The sequence below is a fragment of the Pinus tabuliformis genome, chromosome 9, assembly GCF_031772625.1.
Source record: "Pinus tabuliformis cultivar Carrire ecotype Pingquan chromosome 9, CPIR1, whole genome shotgun sequence".
NCBI classification, from domain to species: domain Eukaryota; kingdom Viridiplantae; phylum Streptophyta; class Pinopsida; order Pinales; family Pinaceae; genus Pinus; species Pinus tabuliformis.
The window spans coordinates 568312813-568320668 of record NC_142307.1 but is presented as its reverse complement, the minus strand read 5'-3'; the positions used below and the strand labels follow the sequence as shown (position 1 = coordinate 568320668).

Sequence of the window (7856 nt, the reverse complement as noted above, 5' to 3'; positions counted from 1 at the left end):
AAAATGAATATGTATCCATATATTGAACCAGAGGTAAGCTTAAAATATGGAGAAGTGGTTGCAGAGGAGGGGAAAAAACTATGATGAACCCATCATGTTCCAATCATTTGGATGTTGGGTCACAATCTCAAGATTCTCTTTCTTATTTCGAGAATTCACCTGAAGCCACTAGTAGATTGGATACTCCCTAAGACACATTCTTTAGGATTTACTTCATACCTCCCTCATGTAATTAAGCTTTCAAGTTATCCTTTTAGTTTTGGGAATGGTTGTGGTATTTGTTCAGGAAGTCTAGGGTTTTATGTCGCATATACACCTTCTAAGGTTGTTTTTGCCATAGTCCATTGCCCTCTCGCCTCCCCACCTCTAGTCCTTTACTCACCAAGAACCAATGTTATTATTATTATTATTATTATTATTATTATTATTATTATTTTGGGGGGACAATAAATGAGGGATATCTTTTATAACTTTCAATCTATGTATATTTCCCCCCTTGTTGATAGCCAACCAAGTGGTTTAGCACAAATTGTGTTGTCCTATCTTATGACTCATGGGAGGAAATCTGCTTTATCCAAAGACAAAGAGGAAGCTAAAGATAGATGATGGTAGGTAAATAATTATCTATTACTGGGATTCTTATAGCTTTAAACACCCAAGGGGTGGTTTCCTAATGAAAAATCTATCCTCCAATTGCATATGTTTGACAATTTCCTTTGAAAAATGTTTTCTTAAGCGAATGGTTATGTTTGAGTGTCTAGATATCAATTTTCTCTAGGAAACCTTGGGAGATGGTGAGGCAGTGTCAAAATCATTGGAATGTTTACTGGGACAGTTCTCGTTTATTACCTGCAATGCTTGACACTACTTTGGGGGTCTTGCTGCAGGTTGGGAGTTTTGTAAAGTTTATGTTCATAATATTTGAATAGTTACCTCTAAGATATGACTTCAAATATTCTCCTTTGATTTGGGTGATCATCTACTTACTTTCAAAGATCTTTATGGGCCTTATGGAAATAGAGTGGAATTATGAAATAACCTCTTTGCACTGAAGGTGGTTTCAGCCGATAACTTGATTTTTTTTTTGGGGCGGGGGAGTGGGGGGTGCGTTTAAATTTCTCCTTGGGTGTTGTTGAGTCTATGGGACCTACGGCCAAACCTCATAACGTTTTTATTTCTATTATAGTAAACTTGTGGATATTTTTGTTTTGGATAATATACCTATTAAACTGAAAACTTCTTACAGAAATAGGTGTATCATGAACAATCGAATTGAAAAAAGGATTAACTTATTCTTGGTTGCTAAAATAGTGGGGGAGGAATTTAGTGTTATTTCTCAATGGGTTGGATCTAGTGGAGAGTCATACAATTTTCCCATTCTTATGGAGATTAAATAATATGGCCCTAGTCGTTTAAGATAAATGCTACATGGATTAAAGATGAAGAATTTATTCATACATTCAAGGATGGATTCCTTATGACCTAGATAATAGATTATCAACTACTAGACAACTCACATGTAAACTTAAATAGGTGAAGGGTATGGTTATTGATTGGCTATGCACGTGTTGATATAGAGTGTGATATTTTAGTTATTTCTGAAACAAGGGAAGGGGGATATATGAATGTGTAATCTATAGAATCTTTAGTCCTTCTGGAATCTCACAATAATTTCATCCTAGAAGTGCAAGAAGATTCATTCACATCAAAAAGAAGATTCATTTAGCTAGAAGATGGTGATGAGAATAAAAAAAAATTACAAGCCTTTGCTAAGGGAAGGAAGATGTGTAATACAATATGGAATCTACAAGATTGGGAATATAGAGAGGTTTCTAATTATGAAGGCCTTGCTTCTTTAGGTCAAGACCATTTTAAAATCTATTGAAGGAACCTGAAGGGGCGAGTATTGTAGATGTAATCAGGGTTACTCAATTATTCCTGAGGTTCATGAATGAGGAAGAAAATAGAGCTCTAATGGAGGAGGTATATGAAGAGGAATTGAAATTTATTTTAAGCATATTTTAGAAAGATAAAGACCCTAGCACAAGTCCGTGGGGTATAGATTTTTTTAGGGGTTTTTTGTGCTTATTAGCAACGAGCTATTGGGAGTTGTAAATGAATAAAAAAGAGAAGGGACAGTATTGGAATATTTCAACTCTATCTTCATATCCCTTATCCCCATGGTCTAAAACTCCATCTCCTTCGATCCTATTTCTGTGAGAAACTATATCTACAAGGTCATTGCCAAAAGACTAAAACAGTTTTTGTAAAATTCTATATTAAATGAGGAGTTTCGATTCATTGAAGGGATGTGGGTTCATGAAGCCATTGGGGTGACTCAATAAGGTCTTCATAGTATCAAGGATATTATATTATAAGGAGAGATAATAAAAATTGGTCTCTCAAAATTATATGACTATTTAAACTTGATGTATATGAGCATCCCTCTAATGTACTTGGGGTTTGGTATTGATATTTCTTAATTGGGTTATAGGATGCAATCACTATGTCTCCTTTTACATTTTTCAATAATGAGTCAACATGTCCTTTTTTCCATTCCTAGAGAGGTCTTTTCAAACAAGGACATGTTAATTTCATGCATGTTCCATGGTTTAGTATTAGCCCAATAGTGACTTAGCTATAAACAAATAAAGGGATATTTTTCCTTAACTTCATAGATGAATGAATGATAAGTGAAATGAATTATTCAACTTCTGTAATACAAGTGTATATTATTTTCCATAAATACAAGTTCTTACAAAATTTGATGGAATTTTAAAAACCTTTCAATGATAACATGTGGCATTCATGAGGAAGAGCTACATCAGTAACTTTAGATAGAATCAAGAAACAAGTTACAACTAAGTATGGATATTTCCAAATCCCCAACACTATAATGGCATTATCTTGGGTTCTCATTCTCTTCTCCTTTTGTTTCAACATGTCAATATTTATTGGAAATAAGGAAATACTGCTGCATTTCATCTTCAATGGGTGTGGTGAAGTTGAAATTCCCCCCCCCCCCCCCCATTTTATTATTTCCTAAGGATTTTGGTCATCCTCCATTGAAGCTCTTTTTATCCCCCTTTCTCCAATATACGTGGAATTCATCCCTATGCTTGGACTAATCATAGTAGTACTTGGCCATCTATATGATTTCCTCCAACATCCTTGGCTCATTAAAATAAATGTTGTGTTGGTAGGGTTGTGGTAACCCACCAAGGTATCTTTAAATATTTACTTTCTCCAATTTAATGTAGGGTACATGCCTAAACAACAACATAAATTTGTTGGATTAACAGCCAATGTGATCTATTCCAACTTCTTATCATGAAATTCTTTAATCTTATTTCTATAGTACCAAGTTGCAAGTTATAGAATACAAGTCATACAACCCATTATTCCATCATAGATGCTGCAACTTTGAGTGCTACAACTCAAACGTCCTTTAAATACAAATTTATACCACTTGTATTGTGGCTCCTCATTATTTTTATTCACACAATACCATTTATACCAATCATCTCTGAACCATTTCTACAACTCACTACAAGAACAATTATTGCAACGCTCAGACAATTGACCATTTGGAAAAGGTGATATAACATTGGGACAACTAGTAAGGATGAGCTAAAAATCAATGTTTCATAAATCAAGTCTCATAAATATATTTCCAATGCATTTTCTACTTATGAATCTCTTTAATGACACCTATTATGCATCCTATTCATTTAATAGAAACATGGTATTCTCATGTATTTTCTTTTTCCTTATTCAAAATGATTTCAGATTGAATTATATGAAGTTATATGTTTTCCCTTGAAGATTAATCTTTTTAAGACCAGTAATTCACAACTTTCACCTCATCCTTCCCCGCTTTTTTCTTGGACCATCCTCAACCAATGTAATAAAGTTATGCAAGCCACTTGCAATGATGAGTAACATTGTTATCTTATTCATTTCCATAATAAATTTGATGGTGAATTCCCATCTCAAGAACCATCAGGTCTTGGACTTTTTGAAAACTATCTTTCTAATGTGAATTCCTTGAAAAAATTAATAATATTAGAAATTAAAAAATATAATCTTAATACTAGCTGTGAAAACCATCTAGGAACATTTAGTTAAATCTTGTTTAAAATTGGTTTGCTTGTAGAAAATATCCTACAATTAAAAATAAAATTTCATCTTCAAGTTTTGGTTTCTATTTGATTAATAATTCATAAGTTTGACATATATGGTTCTTCGATATCTTAATCTACACCTCACATGGTGATCCAAGATCTCATGTTCCACATTGTTCTTGCCTACATAATTTTACATCATTGTGGACCATATTAGGCTATTATACACTTGTCATGAAGTTTTAGATAGGTTGTTACAAGAGTTGGTGTTCCTTTTGAAGTTATTACAAGTGCCATGATGGGGGGCTAATACAATTGTTGTAATAACCGCTAATTAGTTGTTACAATAAACATTAGCTAGTTGTCACAACACCTATCAACTAGGTTTTGAACACATATTAGCCAGGTGTTGCAACATATATCAACCAATTGTTGTAACACCCATCAACTATTCCTTGAAACACCTACCAATGACTTTCTACAACATCTCTTAATCACTTGTTGTAACATCGTTTAGGTAGGTGTGGGTATGCTTAATTTTCTTCTATTTAATCTAACATCATTGCATGCTATGGATTTATATCTAGAAATACAATTAGGCTTCAGCCATGCTTCCTTAGAATTTTCTATTTCTCTCCACTGGAAAATATATTTTGTTTTGTGGGGTACCATCACCTTTCACTACTTCTTAATGTACTAAAATCTTGCTATTCTCCATCAATTTTTAAACGAAATTACATAGCTACGTAGACAAAACATGGATCAAACTTTTTTAAATGTAATTTTGTTGAATTATTCAACAAAAATGTTTTCGTTGGATATCTGACACTCATTCATTGTATGTCCTAAACAAAAGCGGTCATTATTTTCGACACAATTGTTGGATATCTGATGAATATTTGTGAGAAGTGCATCAAATATATGATAAACAACTTTATTGAATTTTCGACAGAGAACATCGAATAATACATTGGAAGTTCATTGGATTGCTAACAAAATTTTGCGTCCAATATTCAACATCTAATAAGGATATCCAAAGAAGGTTCCATATCTCTAATGGGTAGTTTCTAAATATTCTCATTAGATATCCAATGAGTAGTTTCATTGAGTTTCTAAAAGGGAATGTCAGATTCTCCAACAGAATTTCTCGGATGTCTAACAAAACTTTGAATGGAATATTTTAATTTAATGAGGCTATAAGATGTAGGTTCCATAACTTCAATGGGTATGTTTTTTTGTAATTTTCATCACATATATGACAAATATTTACATTGAGTATCTATAGGTTTGATGGATATCTCACAAACTTAGAAGAATTTAAAAATTATAACAATAGTATGTTAGGATGGCTTATGTTCATCCTTTTTGCCTCTAATACCTAAGAGCATTCCTTTTGATTGATTCTAGGTCACCAACTCATGTTACGTGAAACTAAAAATACCTAGATTATAGGCCCCTCATAATTAAATTCAACCCCCTCTAACTTTAAGAATAACTACATATGAGGATCATAGCTAATGAATGACATTCATCAATAAATTAAACCCTTCTAGGAACAAAGAATTTAAGGAATTCACGATAGTTTGGATATTTATGAGAAAAAGTACTAGAGATTTTAGAGTGTACAACCATGCTCTTTATGACATTTAAATTTTAATTTATGCTTTATAATTCAAATTATAATTCAAATTTAAATGTCACAGAGATTGTAGAGATTTAGTGATCAATTTGGAAGTTGAAGATCTTTTTTAGCCTATGAGTACAATGAAAATAAACCTTAATATTGTGTAATATTCAAGGGTAATAGGTGCTCACTCACTTGTAGGACTTTGCAAGAACATGTGAGGGGCACGTAGAAATCCCTAGTGGCATAGATTCCCTAATAAGACAGGAGAAACTAGTGTAGTAGTAGTCCTTGCAGATATGCAATTTCAGTCTGTAATTAACTATGAAGAAATTTGCCAATATGTAACCACCTCACCCTGTACTATTAGTTCTTGTTAGCTCAAATACCTCTAGTTGTCGGCTCATTATAACTCCCAGTAATATTTGTTGGTTGAAAGCATGGAGTGGGAATAATGTTTAAATCCCATGGATAGATGTTGGTCATAGAGAGCTCTCTTGAGAGGGTCAAACAAAACCTCGTAAGGTTCCCACACTTGAACAAATCTCTTCGTGTGCTCCTCAGTTTGCTCGGGATTGGGACATACATTTGGATGATACTTGTGAACTAGTTGCAAACCAGTTGCTTGTAGCCTTTTTTGATCTCCACTAGAGTTCCATTCTTGGGTATTCCCAATAGGTCATACAAGCTCATGCTTTGCTACTCCTCCAATGCCAATGTTGAAGAATGGCCCTACATATTCTTCCCATCATGCCAACCATGGCGGCATGTTCAAGAAATGGGTTTCAACTTCACAGAGAGGTAATGAGATTTCATGAGGTTGTGGAATGAATTAGCCTTCATCCTACATGAATCTGCCTGCAATGCCCAAACTCACTTCATGTTCTCTATACAAAATGGGTTTCATGGCCATTTACTCAATTTTGTGTCTTTTTTTCTTCATGTACTGGGTGATTGAAAGATGCTAGCAACTGGGTTTTAGAAATCATTATTATGATATAGAATAAGAATAGGAACACAACCACTCATGGAAAGAAAAACTATATCACTGGTAACATAATACCTCTGAAAACAAATAACAGCACTCATGAAAACTATGAAGTTGAGTGTTTGAAGTATATCAATCAACCTTGTGGCTGAGAAAAATACATTCAATTTCAATAAGAAGAATTAAAGGTAAGTAATGCAAAATTAATTTGTTGTAGATCAATCAATTTTTTTATAGTATCAAAATTCCATTTCCACACATTCAACATTCAATATAAAGTTATCCAACCATCCAACATAATTTCAAAATATTAGCAAATATAACAATTTCGACATGGGCACCCAAAAACTACAACCTCTTGGATAAGTGTGTATCTCCTTCTTAGGATTATTAAATAAGTTTTTAATGGATACATTATAACAAACTTCAGGAAGAATCTTGAAATAATAGAACACACAACAAAAATAAGTAAAGACTATGCATATAATCTCCAAATACATTCTTTAGGTACATACTAAATAACAACCCTTCATATAGATATAAGCTAAAATTAAATATCAAAATATCTCATCTCGATAAAGATATAAGACACATTTCAACTAAAATTGTTCTTAAAATATGAAATATTCTTCAAATTAAGAATGGAGTTGATAAATTACATAATACACATTTCAACTAAAAATGTTCTTAACATGTGAAATATTCTTCTAATTAAGAATGGAATTGATAAATCACATATTTTCACTTCTGCATTAGGTTATTTAACATATCAAATATTCTTTAAATTAAGAATGGAGTTGATAAATCACATATTTTTACTTCTGCATTAGGTTAGTTTACCTAGCTTTAGAATTTTAATTTTTAGATTTAGAATTTTAACTTTTAGAGTTTTAAAGAAAGAAACCACAACAGAAAATTTGCCATACATTAATGAGTTCAAAGGAAACCATAACAGAAAATTCACCATACATTAATGAGTTAAAAATTGTAAGTTGAACATTCATGTTCTCAACTAAATTGATTCAGACATGAAAACATGCCTGACAAATATCCTAAATCCATGTGTCCTCAAATTTCACGACAACAACTACCGAAATTCATTTTCATGCATACATAAAAC

The 7856-nt window shown here is 32.6% G+C and overlaps 1 pseudogene; it reads right to left on the bottom strand.

Annotated features, from left to right (window-relative positions):
- Window positions 1-6154: 6154 nt before the first annotated feature.
- Window positions 6155-6661, bottom strand: LOC149149803 (chaperone protein dnaJ 20, chloroplastic-like; annotated as a pseudogene).
- Window positions 6662-7856: the final 1195 nt, after the last annotated feature.